Source organism: Pimephales promelas, chromosome 2 (genome assembly GCF_988280905.1).
Source record: "Pimephales promelas chromosome 2, fPimPro1.hap1.1, whole genome shotgun sequence".
Taxonomy (NCBI): Eukaryota; Metazoa; Chordata; class Actinopteri; order Cypriniformes; family Leuciscidae; genus Pimephales; species Pimephales promelas.
Genome location: NC_142770.1, coordinates 29,132,968 through 29,158,680, shown reverse-complemented (window position 1 = coordinate 29,158,680; position 25,713 = coordinate 29,132,968). Strand labels below are relative to the sequence as shown.

At 50.2% G+C, this 25,713-nt stretch overlaps 21 non-coding genes and 1 pseudogene across 21 annotated transcripts; all 22 read left to right on the top strand.

Moving 5' to 3' along the window:
- Positions 1–5,970: 5,970 nt before the first annotated feature.
- LOC148997110 (U2 spliceosomal RNA) lies at positions 5,971–6,144 on the top strand (annotated as a pseudogene).
- A 335-nt stretch (positions 6,145–6,479) lies between these two features.
- LOC148997109 (U1 spliceosomal RNA) lies at positions 6,480–6,644 on the top strand. The gene has a single exon (XR_016147670.1). It is a non-coding gene; the product is annotated as a U1 spliceosomal RNA (small nuclear RNA).
- Positions 6,645–7,754: 1,110 nt separating this feature from the next.
- LOC148997108 (U2 spliceosomal RNA) lies at positions 7,755–7,945 on the top strand. Its single transcript, XR_016148259.1, has one exon. It is a non-coding gene; the product is annotated as a U2 spliceosomal RNA (small nuclear RNA).
- A 336-nt stretch (positions 7,946–8,281) lies between these two features.
- Positions 8,282–8,446, top strand: LOC148997107 (U1 spliceosomal RNA). Its single transcript, XR_016147639.1, has one exon. It is a non-coding gene; the product is annotated as a U1 spliceosomal RNA (small nuclear RNA).
- A 1,110-nt stretch (positions 8,447–9,556) lies between these two features.
- On the top strand, positions 9,557–9,747 carry LOC148997106 (U2 spliceosomal RNA). The gene has a single exon (XR_016149334.1). It is a non-coding gene; the product is annotated as a U2 spliceosomal RNA (small nuclear RNA).
- A 337-nt stretch (positions 9,748–10,084) lies between these two features.
- On the top strand, positions 10,085–10,249 carry LOC148997105 (U1 spliceosomal RNA). Its single transcript, XR_016147638.1, has one exon. It is a non-coding gene; the product is annotated as a U1 spliceosomal RNA (small nuclear RNA).
- Positions 10,250–11,359: 1,110 nt separating this feature from the next.
- Positions 11,360–11,550, top strand: LOC148997104 (U2 spliceosomal RNA). Its single transcript, XR_016149333.1, has one exon. It is a non-coding gene; the product is annotated as a U2 spliceosomal RNA (small nuclear RNA).
- A 337-nt stretch (positions 11,551–11,887) lies between these two features.
- LOC148997103 (U1 spliceosomal RNA) lies at positions 11,888–12,052 on the top strand. Its single transcript, XR_016147637.1, has one exon. It is a non-coding gene; the product is annotated as a U1 spliceosomal RNA (small nuclear RNA).
- Positions 12,053–13,162: 1,110 nt separating this feature from the next.
- On the top strand, positions 13,163–13,353 carry LOC148997102 (U2 spliceosomal RNA). The gene has a single exon (XR_016149325.1). It is a non-coding gene; the product is annotated as a U2 spliceosomal RNA (small nuclear RNA).
- Positions 13,354–13,689: 336 nt separating this feature from the next.
- LOC148997101 (U1 spliceosomal RNA) lies at positions 13,690–13,854 on the top strand. The gene has a single exon (XR_016147636.1). It is a non-coding gene; the product is annotated as a U1 spliceosomal RNA (small nuclear RNA).
- A 1,110-nt stretch (positions 13,855–14,964) lies between these two features.
- LOC148997100 (U2 spliceosomal RNA) lies at positions 14,965–15,155 on the top strand. Its single transcript, XR_016149324.1, has one exon. It is a non-coding gene; the product is annotated as a U2 spliceosomal RNA (small nuclear RNA).
- A 337-nt stretch (positions 15,156–15,492) lies between these two features.
- On the top strand, positions 15,493–15,657 carry LOC148997099 (U1 spliceosomal RNA). Its single transcript, XR_016147634.1, has one exon. It is a non-coding gene; the product is annotated as a U1 spliceosomal RNA (small nuclear RNA).
- A 1,110-nt stretch (positions 15,658–16,767) lies between these two features.
- On the top strand, positions 16,768–16,958 carry LOC148997098 (U2 spliceosomal RNA). The gene has a single exon (XR_016149323.1). It is a non-coding gene; the product is annotated as a U2 spliceosomal RNA (small nuclear RNA).
- Positions 16,959–17,294: 336 nt separating this feature from the next.
- Positions 17,295–17,459, top strand: LOC148997097 (U1 spliceosomal RNA). The gene has a single exon (XR_016147633.1). It is a non-coding gene; the product is annotated as a U1 spliceosomal RNA (small nuclear RNA).
- Positions 17,460–18,569: 1,110 nt separating this feature from the next.
- Positions 18,570–18,760, top strand: LOC148997096 (U2 spliceosomal RNA). Its single transcript, XR_016149322.1, has one exon. It is a non-coding gene; the product is annotated as a U2 spliceosomal RNA (small nuclear RNA).
- Positions 18,761–19,087: 327 nt separating this feature from the next.
- On the top strand, positions 19,088–19,252 carry LOC148997095 (U1 spliceosomal RNA). Its single transcript, XR_016147632.1, has one exon. It is a non-coding gene; the product is annotated as a U1 spliceosomal RNA (small nuclear RNA).
- Positions 19,253–20,362: 1,110 nt separating this feature from the next.
- On the top strand, positions 20,363–20,553 carry LOC148997094 (U2 spliceosomal RNA). The gene has a single exon (XR_016149320.1). It is a non-coding gene; the product is annotated as a U2 spliceosomal RNA (small nuclear RNA).
- Positions 20,554–20,889: 336 nt separating this feature from the next.
- LOC148997093 (U1 spliceosomal RNA) lies at positions 20,890–21,054 on the top strand. The gene has a single exon (XR_016147630.1). It is a non-coding gene; the product is annotated as a U1 spliceosomal RNA (small nuclear RNA).
- A 1,110-nt stretch (positions 21,055–22,164) lies between these two features.
- LOC148997092 (U2 spliceosomal RNA) lies at positions 22,165–22,355 on the top strand. The gene has a single exon (XR_016149317.1). It is a non-coding gene; the product is annotated as a U2 spliceosomal RNA (small nuclear RNA).
- Positions 22,356–22,682: 327 nt separating this feature from the next.
- Positions 22,683–22,847, top strand: LOC148997091 (U1 spliceosomal RNA). Its single transcript, XR_016147627.1, has one exon. It is a non-coding gene; the product is annotated as a U1 spliceosomal RNA (small nuclear RNA).
- A 1,110-nt stretch (positions 22,848–23,957) lies between these two features.
- Positions 23,958–24,148, top strand: LOC148997090 (U2 spliceosomal RNA). The gene has a single exon (XR_016148257.1). It is a non-coding gene; the product is annotated as a U2 spliceosomal RNA (small nuclear RNA).
- A 336-nt stretch (positions 24,149–24,484) lies between these two features.
- Positions 24,485–24,649, top strand: LOC148997089 (U1 spliceosomal RNA). The gene has a single exon (XR_016147626.1). It is a non-coding gene; the product is annotated as a U1 spliceosomal RNA (small nuclear RNA).
- Positions 24,650–25,713: the final 1,064 nt, after the last annotated feature.

Below are 25,713 nucleotides of genomic sequence, written 5' to 3'. Positions count from 1 at the left end.
TGTGTTTTTTTCTGTTTACAGCGCCACCAAGTGGCCAGTCGCCGCATTCCTCTTCACGTGACCACGGGCTGAGCCCGTACACAGGTGTACCGAGTTGGGTGCAATTGTCTCATTCCGTTGGAGAGTTATAGCCGTTTAAGTAAAGCCCGCCTCGCCCACCCCCAACGTTTTGGCGTACCGTCGCCAACGTGGATGGAAATTCCAACTGTTTCCCGATCCCTGTTGGCAGTCAGACTCCAGAGAATCTTTCTGCACCGGTTTGGGTCAGATCGGGCAAAAAACCTAGGACTAGTGTGCAAAAGTAGGTTTTTCAGAAAATCCAAAATACCCGAAAATCTCGCCAGCGCGACCACCCAATCCGAGGCATGCATCTTGTTCGGCTCGAGCCAAGGATTCCGGTGATGTAAGACACTTGGGTCTGCGACCGACGGTCGAGGAGTTACGAGCCATTTCGTACTTTTGATCGCTGCAGCGCCACCTTGGGGCCGATCGGGGCGAGCCTTGGTGAGGTTGTAGTACCGGGCCGGTCCTACCATCCCTCAGAGTTTCAAGTCTCTACCACGGACGCTTTGGTCTGCCCGCTCACTTTTAAGGCGGAATGTTGATGATCCAAAATCCCAGGTTGCACTCCAGAGTGTCGTGCTGTGCACTCTGTTGTGATCCATTTTCGGTGTCAACCAATCTGAGCTGAGCTTGTTTGCCGGCGACCTTAGACCCTCTCGCCGCGGCCCAGGTGGGCGTGGCCTTTGCCGGCTCCCCCGCCTCGGCGTCGCTGCGTCATCGCTTCTCGGCCTTTTGGCTAAGATCAAGTGGTCTGGTCGGACGTCTGAGACAGCGATCGCCTCTTGTTGGACTTGGTCTCGTGTGTTGCTTGTCACACGGGACATACACCCTTCAGGAGGTACATTGACAAGCGGCTTTTAATTGACGACTCGTTCTACGAGGAATCTTCTGGTTTTAAGGTAAGCAGGTTTTAATTTATTTATTGTATATTTATTGTTGGATTTTAGCCGCAGCAGGCTAGTGGTGCCTCCAACATGTCGGCTGCTCGTGCCGGCATGAGGAGGCACCACAGCGTGCGTTTTAAATTTAAGACAAAGGAGGATGGCACTCTCCAGGCGATGTCCAGGTTGGACTTTTCCAGGAAGTGCATCCAACAGACTCTCGGTTTTAAGGCTATTGATATTAACTGCTTGTTGACTCTGCCCCTGAATCATGGCTTCGACGTTAGTTTTGCTTCTGCTTCCTTGCTAAGTACTTTTTGGGCTCGGTATGAATTGTGTAAAGCCAATTTCTCCATGTTCACTGTGGAAAAACTGACTGATAATTCGCTGAAAGTGGTGATTGTCAGGATGTTTAATGAAACAGTTAGTGGAGAAGACATTGCTGTATGGTTGGCAAGATATTGCTCTATTCGTGGTCAACCAGTCAAGGTTTTAGATGAAGACAGTATCTGGAGCTGTGCGTGGAGAGTGCCCATTAAACAATGGGCAGATCCCAACAGCTACCATGGCCTGAGTCAAATTCCTTCTATGATTGTGTTGGGAGAGAATAGAGGTTACATCCATTATCAAGGGATGCCCAAGCTATGCCGCAAGTGTGGCCAACTTGGGCATCTCGCCGAGGCGTGCCAAGAAGTAGTGTGTAGGAAGTGCAGAGAAATTGGACACACTTTTGAAGAGTGCAAAAATGGCAGAAAGTGCAACCTCTGTGGAGAATCATCCCATCTCTACAGAGACTGCCCCCAAAGTTTTGCCAACAAGCTAAAAAACAACAAAATGGCCGCCCCACCCAAAGAGCAAACGATAAAGGAGGCGGGCCCTGAGGTTTTGGCGGGAAATTCAAATCCTCAGCCAGCCTCAGGGATTGGACTGGAAGAAGGAAGTGGGGCGGCCACAGGGGCGGAGTCAACTCGAACAGCTGGTCAGGGGGAGGAAGCCAATCCTCAAAATGATAATGGTAAAGAAGAGGTGGACGACAAAGAGGAGGAAACGGCTTCCTCCCTTGTCACCGTGTCTGAGGCTAGTGGGTCAACTAGTGGGAGTGAGACAGATTCTTCTCTTCCCAATGCTCAAGTGCAGAAAAGAACTGCGAGATCTCCTCTGGTTCAAACAGAGGAGAAAAAGCTGCGGGTAGCGCACCGGCTAGATAGTTGCCCCATGGAAGATCTAGACCGTGTGTGGCCCACAGACTCTCCTAATGAAGTATCTTTTCTGCATTTTAAGCTAAGAACATCGACGCCAAAGGCTTCACAAGAGGTTCTCTCTGTGAGCCCTGAGACGTCAAGCACTTTCCTCCCTGATCCCAGGCTTTCTGGGGAAAAGGGACGGCAAGTGCAACAAGAAATAACCTGATTTTAATTAAATCTCTGTAGTCCTTTTGTTGCTTTTAAATGTCTCATACCCTTTTAACCATACTGCTCATGGCTCTCACTATCTCCACCATCAATGTGAGAAGTGTGAGGAGCAATATACGAGCACAGAGTGTCCTATCCTTTTTAAAAACTTTTAAGTCAGATGTGTTTTTATTACAAGAATGTGGCCTGCCTTTTTATCCAATTACAGAAAGTGGGAGGAGATTTGGACCCCAGGAGTTTCCGTTTGGAGTGGGTCCAATTTTAATAAAAATGACGGTGTCGCCATTTTAATACAAAACCCTAATATCTTGGTGAAGGGCAGCACTTTGGTGAGGGACGGGCGGGCAATTTTAGCTAATCTGACTTTTTTAGGTAAGGATTTTAACATTTTAAATGTGTATGGTTTTACAGACAAAAACAATAGGTATGAGCTTTTAGAAGACCTGCGGCCCCACATGTTAGGTAGGGCTCCCCTAGTGGTAGCAGGGGATTTTAATTGCGTTTTAACCAAGAAAGACAGGAAGAGGACAGAGGATTTTAAAGTTGACAAAACGTCGGTTTTATTGCAGGATTTAGTTAGAGATTTTAAATTAGTGGACTGTTTTAAAGCAATGCATCAGAGAGAGGAGGGCTTCACCTGGTTCAGTGGTGACGGCACCAGAGCCTCTCGCATTGACTACGTTTTTACACGGGACTGCCTGCCAACCGATGCAACATTAACCCCCCTCTTTTTTTCAGATCACACAATGCTGTCATGCACCCTTTCACTCCCCACTTCTACGACTCACGTGCACAGTGGTGGGAGATGGTAAAAGAACGGACGAGACAGTTTTTTAGAAAGATAGGAAAAATCAAAAAGAATAGATTAAATCGACGCATGATGGGGCTGCAAAAACGACTACAGAGATACTTTAACCTTTTAAACGATGGGATTGATTTTAGTGAAGAAATCAAAGAAATAAAGCAAGAAATGTCAGTTTTATCCGAAATTCAAAGCAAAGGTGTCATTTTAAGGAGCAGGGAGAAGGAGATTGAGGAAGGTGAAAGGTGCACGAGGTATTTCTTTAAAAAAATTATTTCACGGGGTGGGGCAATCACAGCTTTGAAAAGTGGAGGGAGGGAGGTTTACACCACAAAAGAAATTTTAAAGGAAACTGAAGTATTTTATGAAAACCTATACAGCACCAAAGAAGTCCACAATGACACATTACAGGAGGTTTTAGAGTTTTTAGAAAAGAAAGTCGAAGGCGAAGGTACAATTTTATCTCAAGATTTCAACATTTTAGAAATTCACAAAGCACTCAAAAGTTTTAAACGAGGAAAGTCCCCCGGCACCGATGGACTTCCTCTGGAGTTTTATTTGACTTTTTGGGATATTTTAGCTTTCGACTTACTGACTGTTTTTAAAGAATTTGAGACTCTTGAAAGACTTCCTGACAGCTTTAGAATAGGGATAGTTTCACTCTTACATAAGAAAGGGGACAAGACTGACTTACGGAACTGGCGACCCATCACTCTTTTAAATGTCGACTGTAAACTTTTTAGCAAAATTTTAGCCACACGCATGTCGACAGTTTTAGAGGACGTAATCCACCCGGATCAAGCATGCGCTGTGCCAGGAAGGAAGATCACGGACAGCCTGGTGCTGATCAGAGACGCCATCTGTTATGCGAGAGACAGAAACCTTCGGCTAGTAGTCCTAAATTTAGACTTTGAAAAAGCATTCGACCGTATCTCGCACCACTTCCTTTTTAAGGTACTGGGTAAAATGGGATTTCCAGGGCGGTTCATAGCCTGGGTGGGACTGCTGTACAACAGTCTGGTCAGCAGAATTGTAGTTAATGGGCATTTATCCAAAGCTGTTAATATCTACAGCGGCGTCCGTCAGGGGTGTCCCTTATCTCCCCTTCTGTATGTGGCTTGTATAGAGCCACTGGCACAAATCTTGAGAAGGGACAAATGGATTAAAGGACTAGGCATTCCAGGGACTAGTGGACTGACGGCAACCTGCGTTTTATACATGGACGACGTGACCCTTTTAGCAACGGACGTTTTATCGGTACGAAGAGCAATGGACTTGACTGACTGGTACGGTCGGGCCTCAGGCGCCAAGCTCAATAGGAGCAAGTCTGAGGCCCAGCTCTTCGGGCCGTGGGGGAACGTTGACAAAGGTGGACTAGATTTGGATTTTAAAGATAATAATTTGAAAATTTTAGGTGTTAAATTTGACAGGGAGGGTGGAGGACAGGGTAACTGGACTGACATGTTAGGGAAAGTTAGGCAAAGACTGGGCTTTTGGGGACTAAGAAATCTGACGATTGAAGGCAAGATTTTAATTTTTAAAGCTGTGATTTTACCACTGATTTTACTTGTCTGTTCTGTTTTTAGTCCCCCACGAAGTTTCCTGATTGACCTGGAGAGAGCAGTGTTTTACTTCCTGTGGGGGTCCAAGTGGGAGCGACTCAAAAGAGAAGTAGTGAAGAAAAGGAAGGAGAATGGCGGAAAAGGGCTCCCAGACCCCCACCTGTTTTTAGGCAGCCGCTTCACTGCCCTCCACATTAAATACGCCCTGACCCCATCCAGAGAACACAAGACAGCAGCCATGACCCGATTCTGGATGGGGTCATACTTAAGATCTTTGAAAATTTTACCCGTTGATCTTAAATGTCCAGTGTCTTTTAATCTGTCAAAAGAACATCTTTTTATTAAGAATTTTTTAAAGAAATACCTTTTAGAAACGAATGATGCCACTGTTTTAACTAACCACAAGTCTCTTGTCTCTCTTGTGCAGGATCGAGAATCGGTGAGTCCAGTTCCAGGCCTCACACTAGGTGAGGCCAAAGACGTTTGGAGGAACGCAGCCCACCCAGCTCTCCAGAACAGGCTTAAGGACTTGTCGTGGATGGTGGCCCATGAGATCCTCCCGGTCAGGGCGGTTATGCACTCCAGAGGCATGGCCAAAAACCCCACCTGCCCACGGTCCGGATGTGGTTCCCCGGAGACCGTCTACCATCTGCTCTGGGAGTGCGGTGCTGCGCGGGACCTGTGGGCCAAGATCAGCCCCCTGGTTTTCCCGTGCCTGCCGGCGGGTCGGGCCCAGGTGGGATACAGGCTCGCCATCCTGGGGGTGGGTCAGGGCTTGAAGGAGCTAACATCACAGCAATTTACCTCGCTCTGGCTCACCCTCAACCATATCAAGGATGCCATCTGGGCCACCAGAAACCTGCTGGTGGGGAAACGCGTTACGGTGCCCCTCCACGCGAGCGAGCAATTAGTTAGATCTGCGCTGCAGGAGGCGCCGGACGTCGTTATTCGGATGGGGGGGCTGGGGTCACACCAAAGAGGTCCCGGCCACCCCCGATCCTGTACAAGAGATGTTTTATGTGGCATAATTTATTGTTTTATTGTTTTTTATCTGACATGTTTTATTGTTTTATTCCTATTATTTAAACCATTTACCTTTCTTTTAAAACAAACATGGACTTTTTACACAACACACAAACACAAGAAACTTTTAACAGTAAATAATGTGTCCCTTTTAATATGTGTAAAAATGTGATCTAAAAGAAAAAATGTACATGCAAATGGAAATAATGGAATGACACTGTGACAATAAAACTTTTCGAAAGAAAAAATCTGTTCTTATCAGTTTAATATCTGATACGTGCCCTACCCGGGCACCACATATTAAATTGATTTTTGGTCCTGGGAGATGGCATAGGGGCTTGCTCCGTCCACTCCACGCATCGACCCGGTATTGCAGTACTTCTGGGAACGGTGCACCCTCCTAAAGTGTTCAATGAAAGAAATGTAGTGGTCTTGTGTGGCAGAAGGTGATAATGGAGCTAGTGTGAGTGGGTGTTGTAGGTGATCATGTGCTATACTAGCCTGGGTAGAATTGTGGTGTAAAAACAAGACAAAAAGGAACCCCTGTTCCTCTGTCAGTTTAACATCTGATCCGTCCACTATTCGGGGACGGCGCATTATGTACATTTATGGCTCATGGAGCCGGATGCGGAGCGTGCAAAAAAAAAAAAAAAAAAAGCCCCTTTTTTGACTGGCAAACCGCTGGTGAGGATTGGGGAGAGGGGCAGGGTGCTTCTGACTGAAGGCCTGGGAATTCATACTTACCTGGCAGGGGAGACACCATGATCAGGAAGGTGGTTCACCCAGGGCGAGGCTCGGCCATTGCACTCTGGGTTGTGCTGACCCCTGCGAATTCCCCAAATGTGGGAATCTCGACTGCATAATTTATGGTAGTGGGGGACTGCGTTCACGCTCTCCCCTGGACAACACTGGTTAAAAGGGCAGATTGTTAAAGCTCCACTTGAGGTTCTTTTGTTTTTTTTTTTTTCTCCACTTCTTCAATATCCAGAGGCAGTCCAGAGAGTTGAACTGCGGCGGTTGCTCGAGAGATACGAAACAGTCTAGGACCGGTCTGTGTGAGGAGGGTTTTCTTTTTTCTCCTCAATTCTTCAAATAGTCTCCAATATTTGACGGACGACTTAGTTCACAGCAGTTGTCCTGGAGGCAAAGTTGTTCGGAATGAGGAGTTCTATCATGTGGTATGAAAACATTGTGCACGTGTGAAACGTCACGTGATATACAGCCACCCATGTTGTGTTTTTTTCTGTTTACAGCGCCACCAAGTGGCCAGTCGCCGCATTCCTCTTCACGTGACCACGGGCTGAGCCCGTACACAGGTGTACCGAGTTGGGTGCAATTGTCTCATTCCGTTGGAGAGTTATAGCCGTTTAAGTAAAGCCCGCCTCGCCCACCCCCAACGTTTTGGCGTACCGTCGCCAACGTGGATGGAAATTCCAACTGTTTCCCGATCCCTGTTGGCAGTCAGACTCCAGAGAATCTTTCTGCACCGGTTTGGGTCAGATCGGGCAAAAAACCTAGGACTAGTGTGCAAAAGTAGGTTTTTCAGAAAATCCAAAATACCCGAAAATCTCGCCAGCGCGACCACCCAATCCGAGGCATGCATCTTGTTCGGCTCGAGCCAAGGATTCCGGTGATGTAAGACACTTGGGTCTGCGACCGACGGTCGAGGAGTTACGAGCCATTTCGTACTTTTGATCGCTGCAGCGCCACCTTGGGGCCGATCGGGGCGAGCCTTGGTGAGGTTGTAGTACCGGGCCGGTCCTACCATCCCTCAGAGTTTCAAGTCTCTACCACGGACGCTTTGGTCTGCCCGCTCACTTTTAAGGCGGAATGTTGATGGTCCAAAATCCCAGGTTGCACTCCAGAGTGTCGTGCTGTGCACTCTGTTGTGATCCATTTTCGGTGTCAACCAATCTGAGCTGAGCTTGTTTGCCGGCGACCTTAGACCCTCTCGCCGCGGCCCAGGTGGGCGTGGCCTTTGCCGGCTCCCCCGCCTCGGCGTCGCTGCGTCATCGCTTCTCGGCCTTTTGGCTAAGATCAAGTGTAGTATCTGTTCTTATCAGTTTAATATCTGATACGTGCCCTACCCGGGCACCACATATTAAATTGATTTTTGGTCCTGGGAGATGGCATAGGGGCTTGCTCCGTCCACTCCACGCATCGACCCAGTATTGCAGTACTTCTGGGAACGGTGCACCCTCCTAAAGTGTTCAATGAAAGAAATGTAGTGGTCTTGTGTGGCAGAAGGTGATAATGGAGCTAGTGTGAGTGGGTGTTGTAGGTGATCATGTGCTATACTAGCCTGGGTAGAATTGTGGTGTAAAAACAAGACGAAAAGGAACCCCTGTTCCTCTGTCAGTTTAACATCTGATCCGTCCACTATTCGGGGACGGCGCATTATGTACATTTATGGCTCATGGAGCCGGATGCGGAGCGTGCAAAAAAAAAAAAAAAAAAAAGCCCCTTTTTTGACTGGCAAACCGCTGGTGAGGATTGGGGAGAGGGGCAGGGTGCTTCTGACTGAAGGCCTGGGAATTCATACTTACCTGGCAGGGGAGACACCATGATCAGGAAGGTGGTTCACCCAGGGCGAGGCTCGGCCATTGCACTCTGGGTTGTGCTGACCCCTGCGAATTCCCCAAATGTGGGAATCTCGACTGCATAATTTATGGTAGTGGGGGACTGCGTTCGCGCTCTCCCCTGGACAACACTGGTTAAAAGGGCAGATTGTTAAAGCTCCACTTGAGGTTCTTTTGTTTTTTTTTTTTTCTCCACTTCTTCAATATCCAGAGGCAGTCCAGAGAGTTGAACTGCGGCGGTTGCTCGAGAGATACGAAACAGTCTAGGACCGGTCTGTGTGAGGAGGGTTTTCTTTTTTCTCCTCAATTCTTCAAATAGTCTCCAATATTTGACGGACGACTTAGTTCACAGCAGTTGTCCTGGAGGCAAAGTTGTTCGGAATGAGGAGTTCTATCATGTGGTATGAAAACATTGTGCACGTGTGAAACGTCACGTGATATACAGCCACCCATGTTGTGTTTTTTTCTGTTTACAGCGCCACCAAGTGGCCAGTCGCCGCATTCCTCTTCACGTGACCACGGGCTGAGCCCGTACACAGGTGTACCGAGTTGGGTGCAATTGTCTCATTCCGTTGGAGAGTTATAGCCGTTTAAGTAAAGCCCGCCTCGCCCACCCCCAACGTTTTGGCGTACCGTCGCCAACGTGGATGGAAATTCCAACTGTTTCCCGATCCCTGTTGGCAGTCAGACTCCAGAGAATCTTTCTGCACCGGTTTGGGTCAGATCGGGCAAAAAACCTAGGACTAGTGTGCAAAAGTAGGTTTTTCAGAAAATCCAAAATACCCGAAAATCTCGCCAGCGCGACCACCCAATCCGAGGCATGCATCTTGTTCGGCTCGAGCCAAGGATTCCGGTGATGTAAGACACTTGGGTCTGCGACCGACGGTCGAGGAGTTACGAGCCATTTCGTACTTTTGATCGCTGCAGCGCCACCTTGGGGCCGATCGGGGCGAGCCTTGGTGAGGTTGTAGTACCGGGCCGGTCCTACCATCCCTCAGAGTTTCAAGTCTCTACCACGGACGCTTTGGTCTGCCCGCTCACTTTTAAGGCGGAATGTTGATGGTCCAAAATCCCAGGTTGCACTCCAGAGTGTCGTGCTGTGCACTCTGTTGTGATCCATTTTCGGTGTCAACCAATCTGAGCTGAGCTTGTTTGCCGGCGACCTTAGACCCTCTCGCCGCGGCCCAGGTGGGCGTGGCCTTTGCCGGCTCCCCCGCCTCGGCGTCGCTGCGTCATCGCTTCTCGGCCTTTTGGCTAAGATCAAGTGTAGTATCTGTTCTTATCAGTTTAATATCTGATACGTGCCCTACCCGGGCACCACATATTAAATTGATTTTTGGTCCTGGGAGATGGCATAGGGGCTTGCTCCGTCCACTCCACGCATCGACCCGGTATTGCAGTACTTCTGGGAACGGTGCACCCTCCTAAAGTGTTCAATGAAAGAAATGTAGTGGTCTTGTGTGGCAGAAGGTGATAATGGAGCTAGTGTGAGTGGGTGTTGTAGGTGATCATGTGCTATACTAGCCTGGGTAGAATTGTGGTGTAAAAACAAGACGAAAAGGAACCCCTGTTCCTCTGTCAGTTTAACATCTGATCCGTCCACTATTCGGGGACGGCGCATTATGTACATTTATGGCTCATGGAGCCGGATGCGGAGCGTGCAAAAAAAAAAAAAAAAAAAAAGCCCCTTTTTTGACTGGCAAACCGCTGGTGAGGATTGGGGAGAGGGGCAGGGTGCTTCTGACTGAAGGCCTGGGAATTCATACTTACCTGGCAGGGGAGACACCATGATCAGGAAGGTGGTTCACCCAGGGCGAGGCTCGGCCATTGCACTCTGGGTTGTGCTGACCCCTGCGAATTCCCCAAATGTGGGAATCTCGACTGCATAATTTATGGTAGTGGGGGACTGCGTTCGCGCTCTCCCCTGGACAACACTGGTTAAAAGGGCAGATTGTTAAAGCTCCACTTGAGGTTCTTTTGTTTTTTTTTTTTTCTCCACTTCTTCAATATCCAGAGGCAGTCCAGAGAGTTGAACTGCGGCGGTTGCTCGAGAGATACGAAACAGTCTAGGACCGGTCTGTGTGAGGAGGGTTTTCTTTTTTCTCCTCAATTCTTCAAATAGTCTCCAATATTTGACGGACGACTTAGTTCACAGCAGTTGTCCTGGAGGCAAAGTTGTTCGGAATGAGGAGTTCTATCATGTGGTATGAAAACATTGTGCACGTGTGAAACGTCACGTGATATACAGCCACCCATGTTGTGTTTTTTTCTGTTTACAGCGCCACCAAGTGGCCAGTCGCCGCATTCCTCTTCACGTGACCACGGGCTGAGCCCGTACACAGGTGTACCGAGTTGGGTGCAATTGTCTCATTCCGTTGGAGAGTTATAGCCGTTTAAGTAAAGCCCGCCTCGCCCACCCCCAACGTTTTGGCGTACCGTCGCCAACGTGGATGGAAATTCCAACTGTTTCCCGATCCCTGTTGGCAGTCAGACTCCAGAGAATCTTTCTGCACCGGTTTGGGTCAGATCGGGCAAAAAACCTAGGACTAGTGTGCAAAAGTAGGTTTTTCAGAAAATCCAAAATACCCGAAAATCTCGCCAGCGCGACCACCCAATCCGAGGCATGCATCTTGTTCGGCTCGAGCCAAGGATTCCGGTGATGTAAGACACTTGGGTCTGCGACCGACGGTCGAGGAGTTACGAGCCATTTCGTACTTTTGATCGCTGCAGCGCCACCTTGGGGCCGATCGGGGCGAGCCTTGGTGAGGTTGTAGTACCGGGCCGGTCCTACCATCCCTCAGAGTTTCAAGTCTCTACCACGGACGCTTTGGTCTGCCCGCTCACTTTTAAGGCGGAATGTTGATGGTCCAAAATCCCAGGTTGCACTCCAGAGTGTCGTGCTGTGCACTCTGTTGTGATCCATTTTCGGTGTCAACCAATCTGAGCTGAGCTTGTTTGCCGGCGACCTTAGACCCTCTCGCCGCGGCCCAGGTGGGCGTGGCCTTTGCCGGCTCCCCCGCCTCGGCGTCGCTGCGTCATCGCTTCTCGGCCTTTTGGCTAAGATCAAGTGTAGTATCTGTTCTTATCAGTTTAATATCTGATACGTGCCCTACCCGGGCACCACATATTAAATTGATTTTTGGTCCTGGGAGATGGCATAGGGGCTTGCTCCGTCCACTCCACGCATCGACCCGGTATTGCAGTACTTCTGGGAACGGTGCACCCTCCTAAAGTGTTCAATGAAAGAAATGTAGTGGTCTTGTGTGGCAGAAGGTGATAATGGAGCTAGTGTGAGTGGGTGTTGTAGGTGATCATGTGCTATACTAGCCTGGGTAGAATTGTGGTGTAAAAACAAGACGAAAAGGAACCCCTGTTCCTCTGTCAGTTTAACATCTGATCCGTCCACTATTCGGGGACGGCGCATTATGTACATTTATGGCTCATGGAGCCGGATGCGGAGCGTGCAAAAAAAAAAAAAAAAAAAAAGCCCCTTTTTTGACTGGCAAACCGCTGGTGAGGATTGGGGAGAGGGGCAGGGTGCTTCTGACTGAAGGCCTGGGAATTCATACTTACCTGGCAGGGGAGACACCATGATCAGGAAGGTGGTTCACCCAGGGCGAGGCTCGGCCATTGCACTCTGGGTTGTGCTGACCCCTGCGAATTCCCCAAATGTGGGAATCTCGACTGCATAATTTATGGTAGTGGGGGACTGCGTTCGCGCTCTCCCCTGGACAACACTGGTTAAAAGGGCAGATTGTTAAAGCTCCACTTGAGGTTCTTTTGTTTTTTTTTTTTTCTCCACTTCTTCAATATCCAGAGGCAGTCCAGAGAGTTGAACTGCGGCGGTTGCTCGAGAGATACGAAACAGTCTAGGACCGGTCTGTGTGAGGAGGGTTTTCTTTTTTCTCCTCAATTCTTCAAATAGTCTCCAATATTTGACGGACGACTTAGTTCACAGCAGTTGTCCTGGAGGCAAAGTTGTTCGGAATGAGGAGTTCTATCATGTGGTATGAAAACATTGTGCACGTGTGAAACGTCACGTGATATACAGCCACCCATGTTGTGTTTTTTTCTGTTTACAGCGCCACCAAGTGGCCAGTCGCCGCATTCCTCTTCACGTGACCACGGGCTGAGCCCGTACACAGGTGTACCGAGTTGGGTGCAATTGTCTCATTCCGTTGGAGAGTTATAGCCGTTTAAGTAAAGCCCGCCTCGCCCACCCCCAACGTTTTGGCGTACCGTCGCCAACGTGGATGGAAATTCCAACTGTTTCCCGATCCCTGTTGGCAGTCAGACTCCAGAGAATCTTTCTGCACCGGTTTGGGTCAGATCGGGCAAAAAACCTAGGACTAGTGTGCAAAAGTAGGTTTTTCAGAAAATCCAAAATACCCGAAAATCTCGCCAGCGCGACCACCCAATCCGAGGCATGCATCTTGTTCGGCTCGAGCCAAGGATTCCGGTGATGTAAGACACTTGGGTCTGCGACCGACGGTCGAGGAGTTACGAGCCATTTCGTACTTTTGATCGCTGCAGCGCCACCTTGGGGCCGATCGGGGCGAGCCTTGGTGAGGTTGTAGTACCGGGCCGGTCCTACCATCCCTCAGAGTTTCAAGTCTCTACCACGGACGCTTTGGTCTGCCCGCTCACTTTTAAGGCGGAATGTTGATGGTCCAAAATCCCAGGTTGCACTCCAGAGTGTCGTGCTGTGCACTCTGTTGTGATCCATTTTCGGTGTCAACCAATCTGAGCTGAGCTTGTTTGCCGGCGACCTTAGACCCTCTCGCCGCGGCCCAGGTGGGCGTGGCCTTTGCCGGCTCCCCCGCCTCGGCGTCGCTGCGTCATCGCTTCTCGGCCTTTTGGCTAAGATCAAGTGTAGTATCTGTTCTTATCAGTTTAATATCTGATACGTGCCCTACCCGGGCACCACATATTAAATTGATTTTTGGTCCTGGGAGATGGCATAGGGGCTTGCTCCGTCCACTCCACGCATCGACCCGGTATTGCAGTACTTCTGGGAACGGTGCACCCTCCTAAAGTGTTCAATGAAAGAAATGTAGTGGTCTTGTGTGGCAGAAGGTGATAATGGAGCTAGTGTGAGTGGGTGTTGTAGGTGATCATGTGCTATACTAGCCTGGGTAGAATTGTGGTGTAAAAACAAGACGAAAAGGAACCCCTGTTCCTCTGTCAGTTTAACATCTGATCCGTCCACTATTCGGGGACGGCGCATTATGTACATTTATGGCTCATGGAGCCGGATGCGGAGCGTGCAAAAAAAAAAAAAAAAAAAAGCCCCTTTTTTGACTGGCAAACCGCTGGTGAGGATTGGGGAGAGGGGCAGGGTGCTTCTGACTGAAGGCCTGGGAATTCATACTTACCTGGCAGGGGAGACACCATGATCAGGAAGGTGGTTCACCCAGGGCGAGGCTCGGCCATTGCACTCTGGGTTGTGCTGACCCCTGCGAATTCCCCAAATGTGGGAATCTCGACTGCATAATTTATGGTAGTGGGGGACTGCGTTCGCGCTCTCCCCTGGACAACACTGGTTAAAAGGGCAGATTGTTAAAGCTCCACTTGAGGTTCTTTTGTTTTTTTTTTTTTCTCCACTTCTTCAATATCCAGAGGCAGTCCAGAGAGTTGAACTGCGGCGGTTGCTCGAGAGATACGAAACAGTCTAGGACCGGTCTGTGTGAGGAGGGTTTTCTTTTTTCTCCTCAATTCTTCAAATAGTCTCCAATATTTGACGGACGACTTAGTTCACAGCAGTTGTCCTGGAGGCAAAGTTGTTCGGAATGAGGAGTTCTATCATGTGGTATGAAAACATTGTGCACGTGTGAAACGTCACGTGATATACAGCCACCCATGTTGTGTTTTTTTCTGTTTACAGCGCCACCAAGTGGCCAGTCGCCGCATTCCTCTTCACGTGACCACGGGCTGAGCCCGTACACAGGTGTACCGAGTTGGGTGCAATTGTCTCATTCCGTTGGAGAGTTATAGCCGTTTAAGTAAAGCCCGCCTCGCCCACCCCCAACGTTTTGGCGTACCGTCGCCAACGTGGATGGAAATTCCAACTGTTTCCCGATCCCTGTTGGCAGTCAGACTCCAGAGAATCTTTCTGCACCGGTTTGGGTCAGATCGGGCAAAAAACCTAGGACTAGTGTGCAAAAGTAGGTTTTTCAGAAAATCCAAAATACCCGAAAATCTCGCCAGCGCGACCACCCAATCCGAGGCATGCATCTTGTTCGGCTCGAGCCAAGGATTCCGGTGATGTAAGACACTTGGGTCTGCGACCGACGGTCGAGGAGTTACGAGCCATTTCGTACTTTTGATCGCTGCAGCGCCACCTTGGGGCCGATCGGGGCGAGCCTTGGTGAGGTTGTAGTACCGGGCCGGTCCTACCATCCCTCAGAGTTTCAAGTCTCTACCACGGACGCTTTGGTCTGCCCGCTCACTTTTAAGGCGGAATGTTGATGGTCCAAAATCCCAGGTTGCACTCCAGAGTGTCGTGCTGTGCACTCTGTTGTGATCCATTTTCGGTGTCAACCAATCTGAGCTGAGCTTGTTTGCCGGCGACCTTAGACCCTCTCGCCGCGGCCCAGGTGGGCGTGGCCTTTGCCGGCTCCCCCGCCTCGGCGTCGCTGCGTCATCGCTTCTCGGCCTTTTGGCTAAGATCAAGTGTAGTATCTGTTCTTATCAGTTTAATATCTGATACGTGCCCTACCCGGGCACCACATATTAAATTGATTTTTGGTCCTGGGAGATGGCATAGGGGCTTGCTCCGTCCACTCCACGCATCGACCCGGTATTGCAGTACTTCTGGGAACGGTGCACCCTCCTAAAGTGTTCAATGAAAGAAATGTAGTGGTCTTGTGTGGCAGAAGGTGATAATGGAGCTAGTGTGAGTGGGTGTTGTAGGTGATCATGTGCTATACTAGCCTGGGTAGAATTGTGGTGTAAAAACAAGACGAAAAGGAACCCCTGTTCCTCTGTCAGTTTAACATCTGATCCGTCCACTATTCGGGGACGGCGCATTATGTACATTTATGGCTCATGGAGCCGGATGCGGAGCGTGCAAAAAAAAAAAAAAAAAAAAAGCCCCTTTTTTGACTGGCAAACCGCTGGTGAGGATTGGGGAGAGGGGCAGGGTGCTTCTGACTGAAGGCCTGGGAATTCATACTTACCTGGCAGGGGAGACACCATGATCAGGAAGGTGGTTCACCCAGGGCGAGGCTCGGCCATTGCACTCTGGGTTGTGCTGACCCCTGCGAATTCCCCAAATGTGGGAATCTCGACTGCATAATTTATGGTAGTGGGGGACTGCGTTCGCGCTCTCCCCTGGACAACACTGGTTAAAAGGGCAGATTGTTAAAGCTCCACTTGAGGTTCTTTTGTTTTTTTTTTTTTCTCCACTTCTTCAATATCCAGAGGCAGTCCAGAGAGTTGAACTGCGGCGGTTGCTCGAGAGATACGAAACAGTCTAGGACCGGTCTGTGTGAGGAGGGTTTTCTTTTTTCTCCTCAATTCTTCAAATAGTCTCCAATATTTGACGGACGACTTAGTTCACAGCAGTTGTCCTGGAGGCAAAGTTGTTCGGAATGAGGAGTTCTATCATGTGGTATGAAAACATTGTGCACGTGTGAAACGTCACGTGATATACAGCCACCCATGTTGTGTTTTTTTCTGTTTACAGCGCCACCAAGTGGCCAGTCGCCGCATTCCTCTTCACGTGACCACGGGCTGAGCCCGTACACAGGTGTACCGAGTTGGGTGCAATTGTCTCATTCCGTTGGAGAGTTATAGCCGTTTAAGTAAAGCCCGCCTCGCCCACCCCCAACGTTTTGGCGTACCGTCGCCAACGTGGATGGAAATTCCAACTGTTTCCCGATCCCTGTTGGCAGTCAGACTCCAGAGAATCTTTCTGCACCGGTTTGGGTCAGATCGGGCAAAAAACCTAGGACTAGTGTGCAAAAGTAGGTTTTTCAGAAAATCCAAAATACCCGAAAATCTCGCCAGCGCGACCACCCAATCCGAGGCATGCATCTTGTTCGGCTCGAGCCAAGGATTCCGGTGATGTAAGACACTTGGGTCTGCGACCGACGGTCGAGGAGTTACGAGCCATTTCGTACTTTTGATCGCTGCAGCGCCACCTTGGGGCCGATCGGGGCGAGCCTTGGTGAGGTTGTAGTACCGGGCCGGTCCTACCATCCCTCAGAGTTTCAAGTCTCTACCACGGACGCTTTGGTCTGCCCGCTCACTTTTAAGGCGGAATGTTGATGGTCCAAAATCCCAGGTTGCACTCCAGAGTGTCGTGCTGTGCACTCTGTTGTGATCCATTTTCGGTGTCAACCAATCTGAGCTGAGCTTGTTTGCCGGCGACCTTAGACCCTCTCGCCGCGGCCCAGGTGGGCGTGGCCTTTGCCGGCTCCCCCGCCTCGGCGTCGCTGCGTCATCGCTTCTCGGCCTTTTGGCTAAGATCAAGTGTAGTATCTGTTCTTATCAGTTTAATATCTGATACGTGCCCTACCCGGGCACCACATATTAAATTGATTTTTGGTCCTGGGAGATGGCATAGGGGCTTGCTCCGTCCACTCCACGCATCGACCCGGTATTGCAGTACTTCTGGGAACGGTGCACCCTCCTAAAGTGTTCAATGAAAGAAATGTAGTGGTCTTGTGTGGCAGAAGGTGATAATGGAGCTAGTGTGAGTGGGTGTTGTAGGTGATCATGTGCTATACTAGCCTGGGTAGAATTGTGGTGTAAAAACAAGACGAAAAGGAACCCCTGTTCCTCTGTCAGTTTAACATCTGATCCGTCCACTATTCGGGGACGGCGCATTATGTACATTTATGGCTCATGGAGCCGGATGCGGAGCGTGCAAAAAAAAAAAAAAAAAAAAGCCCCTTTTTTGACTGGCAAACCGCTGGTGAGGATTGGGGAGAGGGGCAGGGTGCTTCTGACTGAAGGCCTGGGAATTCATACTTACCTGGCAGGGGAGACACCATGATCAGGAAGGTGGTTCACCCAGGGCGAGGCTCGGCCATTGCACTCTGGGTTGTGCTGACCCCTGCGAATTCCCCAAATGTGGGAATCTCGACTGCATAATTTATGGTAGTGGGGGACTGCGTTCGCGCTCTCCCCTGGACAACACTGGTTAAAAGGGCAGATTGTTAAAGCTCCACTTGAGGTTCTTTTGTTTTTTTTTTTTTCTCCACTTCTTCAATATCCAGAGGCAGTCCAGAGAGTTGAACTGCGGCGGTTGCTCGAGAGATACGAAACAGTCTAGGACCGGTCTGTGTGAGGAGGGTTTTCTTTTTTCTCCTCAATTCTTCAAATAGTCTCCAATATTTGACGGACGACTTAGTTCACAGCAGTTGTCCTGGAGGCAAAGTTGTTCGGAATGAGGAGTTCTATCATGTGGTATGAAAACATTGTGCACGTGTGAAACGTCACGTGATATACAGCCACCCATGTTGTGTTTTTTTCTGTTTACAGCGCCACCAAGTGGCCAGTCGCCGCATTCCTCTTCACGTGACCACGGGCTGAGCCCGTACACAGGTGTACCGAGTTGGGTGCAATTGTCTCATTCCGTTGGAGAGTTATAGCCGTTTAAGTAAAGCCCGCCTCGCCCACCCCCAACGTTTTGGCGTACCGTCGCCAACGTGGATGGAAATTCCAACTGTTTCCCGATCCCTGTTGGCAGTCAGACTCCAGAGAATCTTTCTGCACCGGTTTGGGTCAGATCGGGCAAAAAACCTAGGACTAGTGTGCAAAAGTAGGTTTTTCAGAAAATCCAAAATACCCGAAAATCTCGCCAGCGCGACCACCCAATCCGAGGCATGCATCTTGTTCGGCTCGAGCCAAGGATTCCGGTGATGTAAGACACTTGGGTCTGCGACCGACGGTCGAGGAGTTACGAGCCATTTCGTACTTTTGATCGCTGCAGCGCCACCTTGGGGCCGATCGGGGCGAGCCTTGGTGAGGTTGTAGTACCGGGCCGGTCCTACCATCCCTCAGAGTTTCAAGTCTCTACCACGGACGCTTTGGTCTGCCCGCTCACTTTTAAGGCGGAATGTTGATGGTCCAAAATCCCAGGTTGCACTCCAGAGTGTCGTGCTGTGCACTCTGTTGTGATCCATTTTCGGTGTCAACCAATCTGAGCTGAGCTTGTTTGCCGGCGACCTTAGACCCTCTCGCCGCGGCCCAGGTGGGCGTGGCCTTTGCCGGCTCCCCCGCCTCGGCGTCGCTGCGTCATCGCTTCTCGGCCTTTTGGCTAAGATCAAGTGTAGTATCTGTTCTTATCAGTTTAATATCTGATACGTGCCCTACCCGGGCACCACATATTAAATTGATTTTTGGTCCTGGGAGATGGCATAGGGGCTTGCTCCGTCCACTCCACGCATCGACCCGGTATTGCAGTACTTCTGGGAACGGTGCACCCTCCTAAAGTGTTCAATGAAAGAAATGTAGTGGTCTTGTGTGGCAGAAGGTGATAATGGAGCTAGTGTGAGTGGGTGTTGTAGGTGATCATGTGCTATACTAGCCTGGGTAGAATTGTGGTGTAAAAACAAGACGAAAAGGAACCCCTGTTCCTCTGTCAGTTTAACATCTGATCCGTCCACTATTCGGGGACGGCGCATTATGTACATTTATGGCTCATGGAGCCGGATGCGGAGCGTGCAAAAAAAAAAAGCCCCTTTTTTGACTGGCAAACCGCTGGTGAGGATTGGGGAGAGGGGCAGGGTGCTTCTGACTGAAGGCCTGGGAATTCATACTTACCTGGCAGGGGAGACACCATGATCAGGAAGGTGGTTCACCCAGGGCGAGGCTCGGCCATTGCACTCTGGGTTGTGCTGACCCCTGCGAATTCCCCAAATGTGGGAATCTCGACTGCATAATTTATGGTAGTGGGGGACTGCGTTCGCGCTCTCCCCTGGACAACACTGGTTAAAAGGGCAGATTGTTAAAGCTCCACTTGAGGTTCTTTTGTTTTTTTTTTTTTCTCCACTTCTTCAATATCCAGAGGCAGTCCAGAGAGTTGAACTGCGGCGGTTGCTCGAGAGATACGAAACAGTCTAGGACCGGTCTGTGTGAGGAGGGTTTTCTTTTTTCTCCTCAATTCTTCAAATAGTCTCCAATATTTGACGGACGACTTAGTTCACAGCAGTTGTCCTGGAGGCAAAGTTGTTCGGAATGAGGAGTTCTATCATGTGGTATGAAAACATTGTGCACGTGTGAAACGTCACGTGATATACAGCCACCCATGTTGTGTTTTTTTCTGTTTACAGCGCCACCAAGTGGCCAGTCGCCGCATTCCTCTTCACGTGACCACGGGCTGAGCCCGTACACAGGTGTACCGAGTTGGGTGCAATTGTCTCATTCCGTTGGAGAGTTATAGCCGTTTAAGTAAAGCCCGCCTCGCCCACCCCCAACGTTTTGGCGTACCGTCGCCAACGTGGATGGAAATTCCAACTGTTTCCCGATCCCTGTTGGCAGTCAGACTCCAGAGAATCTTTCTGCACCGGTTTGGGTCAGATCGGGCAAAAAACCTAGGACTAGTGTGCAAAAGTAGGTTTTTCAGAAAATCCAAAATACCCGAAAATCTCGCCAGCGCGACCACCCAATCCGAGGCATGCATCTTGTTCGGCTCGAGCCAAGGATTCCGGTGATGTAAGACACTTGGGTCTGCGACCGACGGTCGAGGAGTTACGAGCCATTTCGTACTTTTGATCGCTGCAGCGCCACCTTGGGGCCGATCGGGGCGAGCCTTGGTGAGGTTGTAGTACCGGGCCGGTCCTACCATCCCTCAGAGTTTCAAGTCTCTACCACGGACGCTTTGGTCTGCCCGCTCACTTTTAAGGCGGAATGTTGATGGTCCAAAATCCCAGGTTGCACTCCAGAGTGTCGTGCTGTGCACTCTGTTGTGATCCATTTTCGGTGTCAACCAATCTGAGCTGAGCTTGTTTGCCGGCGACCTTAGACCCTCTCGCCGCGGCCCAGGTGGGCGTGGCCTTTGCCGGCTCCCCCGCCTCGGCGTCGCTGCGTCATCGCTTCTCGGCCTTTTGGCTAAGATCAAGTGTAGTATCTGTTCTTATCAGTTTAATATCTGATACGTGCCCTACCCGGGCACCACATATTAAATTGATTTTTGGTCCTGGGAGATGGCATAGGGGCTTGCTCCGTCCACTCCACGCATCGACCCGGTATTGCAGTACTTCTGGGAACGGTGCACCCTCCTAAAGTGTTCAATGAAAGAAATGTAGTGGTCTTGTGTGGCAGAAGGTGATAATGGAGCTAGTGTGAGTGGGTGTTGTAGGTGATCATGTGCTATACTAGCCTGGGTAGAATTGTGGTGTAAAAACAAGACGAAAAGGAACCCCTGTTCCTCTGTCAGTTTAACATCTGATCCGTCCACTATTCGGGGACGGCGCATTATGTACATTTATGGCTCATGGAGCCGGATGCGGAGCGTGCAAAAAAAAAAAAAAAAAAAAGCCCCTTTTTTGACTGGCAAACCGCTGGTGAGGATTGGGGAGAGGGGCAGGGTGCTTCTGACTGAAGGCCTGGGAATTCATACTTACCTGGCAGGGGAGACACCATGATCAGGAAGGTGGTTCACCCAGGGCGAGGCTCGGCCATTGCACTCTGGGTTGTGCTGACCCCTGCGAATTCCCCAAATGTGGGAATCTCGACTGCATAATTTATGGTAGTGGGGGACTGCGTTCGCGCTCTCCCCTGGACAACACTGGTTAAAAGGGCAGATTGTTAAAGCTCCACTTGAGGTTCTTTTGTTTTTTTTTTTTTCTCCACTTCTTCAATATCCAGAGGCAGTCCAGAGAGTTGAACTGCGGCGGTTGCTCGAGAGATACGAAACAGTCTAGGACCGGTCTGTGTGAGGAGGGTTTTCTTTTTTCTCCTCAATTCTTCAAATAGTCTCCAATATTTGACGGACGACTTAGTTCACAGCAGTTGTCCTGGAGGCAAAGTTGTTCGGAATGAGGAGTTCTATCATGTGGTATGAAAACATTGTGCACGTGTGAAACGTCACGTGATATACAGCCACCCATGTTGTGTTTTTTTCTGTTTACAGCGCCACCAAGTGGCCAGTCGCCGCATTCCTCTTCACGTGACCACGGGCTGAGCCCGTACACAGGTGTACCGAGTTGGGTGCAATTGTCTCATTCCGTTGGAGAGTTATAGCCGTTTAAGTAAAGCCCGCCTCGCCCACCCCCAACGTTTTGGCGTACCGTCGCCAACGTGGATGGAAATTCCAACTGTTTCCCGATCCCTGTTGGCAGTCAGACTCCAGAGAATCTTTCTGCACCGGTTTGGGTCAGATCGGGCAAAAAACCTAGGACTAGTGTGCAAAAGTAGGTTTTTCAGAAAATCCAAAATACCCGAAAATCTCGCCAGCGCGACCACCCAATCCGAGGCATGCATCTTGTTCGGCTCGAGCCAAGGATTCCGGTGATGTAAGACACTTGGGTCTGCGACCGACGGTCGAGGAGTTACGAGCCATTTCGTACTTTTGATCGCTGCAGCGCCACCTTGGGGCCGATCGGGGCGAGCCTTGGTGAGGTTGTAGTACCGGGCCGGTCCTACCATCCCTCAGAGTTTCAAGTCTCTACCACGGACGCTTTGGTCTGCCCGCTCACTTTTAAGGCGGAATGTTGATGGTCCAAAATCCCAGGTTGCACTCCAGAGTGTCGTGCTGTGCACTCTGTTGTGATCCATTTTCGGTGTCAACCAATCTGAGCTGAGCTTGTTTGCCGGCGACCTTAGACCCTCTCGCCGCGGCCCAGGTGGGCGTGGCCTTTGCCGGCTCCCCCGCCTCGGCGTCGCTGCGTCATCGCTTCTCGGCCTTTTGGCTAAGATCAAGTGTAGTATCTGTTCTTATCAGTTTAATATCTGATACGTGCCCTACCCGGGCACCACATATTAAATTGATTTTTGGTCCTGGGAGATGGCATAGGGGCTTGCTCCGTCCACTCCACGCATCGACCCGGTATTGCAGTACTTCTGGGAACGGTGCACCCTCCTAAAGTGTTCAATGAAAGAAATGTAGTGGTCTTGTGTGGCAGAAGGTGATAATGGAGCTAGTGTGAGTGGGTGTTGTAGGTGATCATGTGCTATACTAGCCTGGGTAGAATTGTGGTGTAAAAACAAGACGAAAAGGAACCCCTGTTCCTCTGTCAGTTTAACATCTGATCCGTCCACTATTCGGGGACGGCGCATTATGTACATTTATGGCTCATGGAGCCGGATGCGGAGCGTGCAAAAAAAAAAAGCCCCTTTTTTGACTGGCAAACCGCTGGTGAGGATTGGGGAGAGGGGCAGGGTGCTTCTGACTGAAGGCCTGGGAATTCATACTTACCTGGCAGGGGAGACACCATGATCAGGAAGGTGGTTCACCCAGGGCGAGGCTCGGCCATTGCACTCTGGGTTGTGCTGACCCCTGCGAATTCCCCAAATGTGGGAATCTCGACTGCATAATTTATGGTAGTGGGGGACTGCGTTCGCGCTCTCCCCTGGACAACACTGGTTAAAAGGGCAGATTGTTAAAGCTCCACTTGAGGTTCTTTTGTTTTTTTTTTTTTCTCCACTTCTTCAATATCCAGAGGCAGTCCAGAGAGTTGAACTGCGGCGGTTGCTCGAGAGATACGAAACAGTCTAGGACCGGTCTGTGTGAGGAGGGTTTTCTTTTTTCTCCTCAATTCTTCAAATAGTCTCCAATATTTGACGGACGACTTAGTTCACAGCAGTTGTCCTGGAGGCAAAGTTGTTCGGAATGAGGAGTTCTATCATGTGGTATGAAAACATTGTGCACGTGTGAAACGTCACGTGATATACAGCCACCCATGTTGTGTTTTTTTCTGTTTACAGCGCCACCAAGTGGCCAGTCGCCGCATTCCTCTTCACGTGACCACGGGCTGAGCCCGTACACAGGTGTACCGAGTTGGGTGCAATTGTCTCATTCCGTTGGAGAGTTATAGCCGTTTAAGTAAAGCCCGCCTCGCCCACCCCCAACGTTTTGGCGTACCGTCGCCAACGTGGATGGAAATTCCAACTGTTTCCCGATCCCTGTTGGCAGTCAGACTCCAGAGAATCTTTCTGCACCGGTTTGGGTCAGATCGGGCAAAAAACCTAGGACTAGTGTGCAAAAGTAGGTTTTTCAGAAAATCCAAAATACCCGAAAATCTCGCCAGCGCGACCACCCAATCCGAGGCATGCATCTTGTTCGGCTCGAGCCAAGGATTCCGGTGATGTAAGACACTTGGGTCTGCGACCGACGGTCGAGGAGTTACGAGCCATTTCGTACTTTTGATCGCTGCAGCGCCACCTTGGGGCCGATCGGGGCGAGCCTTGGTGAGGTTGTAGTACCGGGCCGGTCCTACCATCCCTCAGAGTTTCAAGTCTCTACCACGGACGCTTTGGTCTGCCCGCTCACTTTTAAGGCGGAATGTTGATGGTCCAAAATCCCAGGTTGCACTCCAGAGTGTCGTGCTGTGCACTCTGTTGTGATCCATTTTCGGTGTCAACCAATCTGAGCTGAGCTTGTTTGCCGGCGACCTTAGACCCTCTCGCCGCGGCCCAGGTGGGCGTGGCCTTTGCCGGCTCCCCCGCCTCGGCGTCGCTGCGTCATCGCTTCTCGGCCTTTTGGCTAAGATCAAGTGTAGTATCTGTTCTTATCAGTTTAATATCTGATACGTGCCCTACCCGGGCACCACATATTAAATTGATTTTTGGTCCTGGGAGATGGCATAGGGGCTTGCTCCGTCCACTCCACGCATCGACCCAGTATTGCAGTACTTCTGGGAACGGTGCACCCTCCTAAAGTGTTCAATGAAAGAAATGTAGTGGTCTTGTGTGGCAGAAGGTGATAATGGAGCTAGTGTGAGTGGGTGTTGTAGGTGATCATGTGCTATACTAGCCTGGGTAGAATTGTGGTGTAAAAACAAGACAAAAAGGAACCCCTGTTCCTCTGTCAGTTTAACATCTGATCCGTCCACTATTCGGGGACGGCGCATTATGTACATTTATGGCTCATGGAGCCGGATGCGGAGCGTGCAAAAAAAAAAAAAAAAAAAAGCCCCTTTTTTGACTGGCAAACCGCTGGTGAGGATTGGGGAGAGGGGCAGGGTGCTTCTGACTGAAGGCCTGGGAATTCATACTTACCTGGCAGGGGAGACACCATGATCAGGAAGGTGGTTCACCCAGGGCGAGGCTCGGCCATTGCACTCTGGGTTGTGCTGACCCCTGCGAATTCCCCAAATGTGGGAATCTCGACTGCATAATTTATGGTAGTGGGGGACTGCGTTCGCGCTCTCCCCTGGACAACACTGGTTAAAAGGGCAGATTGTTAAAGCTCCACTTGAGGTTCTTTTGTTTTTTTTTTTTTCTCCACTTCTTCAATATCCAGAGGCAGTCCAGAGAGTTGAACTGCGGCGGTTGCTCGAGAGATACGAAACAGTCTAGGACCGGTCTGTGTGAGGAGGGTTTTCTTTTTTCTCCTCAATTCTTCAAATAGTCTCCAATATTTGACGGACGACTTAGTTCACAGCAGTTGTCCTGGAGGCAAAGTTGTTCGGAATGAGGAGTTCTATCATGTGGTATGAAAACATTGTGCACGTGTGAAACGTCACGTGATATACAGCCACCCATGTTGTGTTTTTTTCTGTTTACAGCGCCACCAAGTGGCCAGTCGCCGCATTCCTCTTCACGTGACCACGGGCTGAGCCCGTACACAGGTGTACCGAGTTGGGTGCAATTGTCTCATTCCGTTGGAGAGTTATAGCCGTTTAAGTAAAGCCCGCCTCGCCCACCCCCAACGTTTTGGCGTACCGTCGCCAACGTGGATGGAAATTCCAACTGTTTCCCGATCCCTGTTGGCAGTCAGACTCCAGAGAATCTTTCTGCACCGGTTTGGGTCAGATCGGGCAAAAAACCTAGGACTAGTGTGCAAAAGTAGGTTTTTCAGAAAATCCAAAATACCCGAAAATCTCGCCAGCGCGACCACCCAATCCGAGGCATGCATCTTGTTCGGCTCGAGCCAAGGATTCCGGTGATGTAAGACACTTGGGTCTGCGACCGACGGTCGAGGAGTTACGAGCCATTTCGTACTTTTGATCGCTGCAGCGCCACCTTGGGGCCGATCGGGGCGAGCCTTGGTGAGGTTGTAGTACCGGGCCGGTCCTACCATCCCTCAGAGTTTCAAGTCTCTACCACGGACGCTTTGGTCTGCCCGCTCACTTTTAAGGCGGAATGTTGATGGTCCAAAATCCCAGGTTGCACTCCAGAGTGTCGTGCTGTGCACTCTGTTGTGATCCATTTTCGGTGTCAACCAATCTGAGCTGAGCTTGTTTGCCGGCGACCTTAGACCCTCTCGCCGCGGCCCAG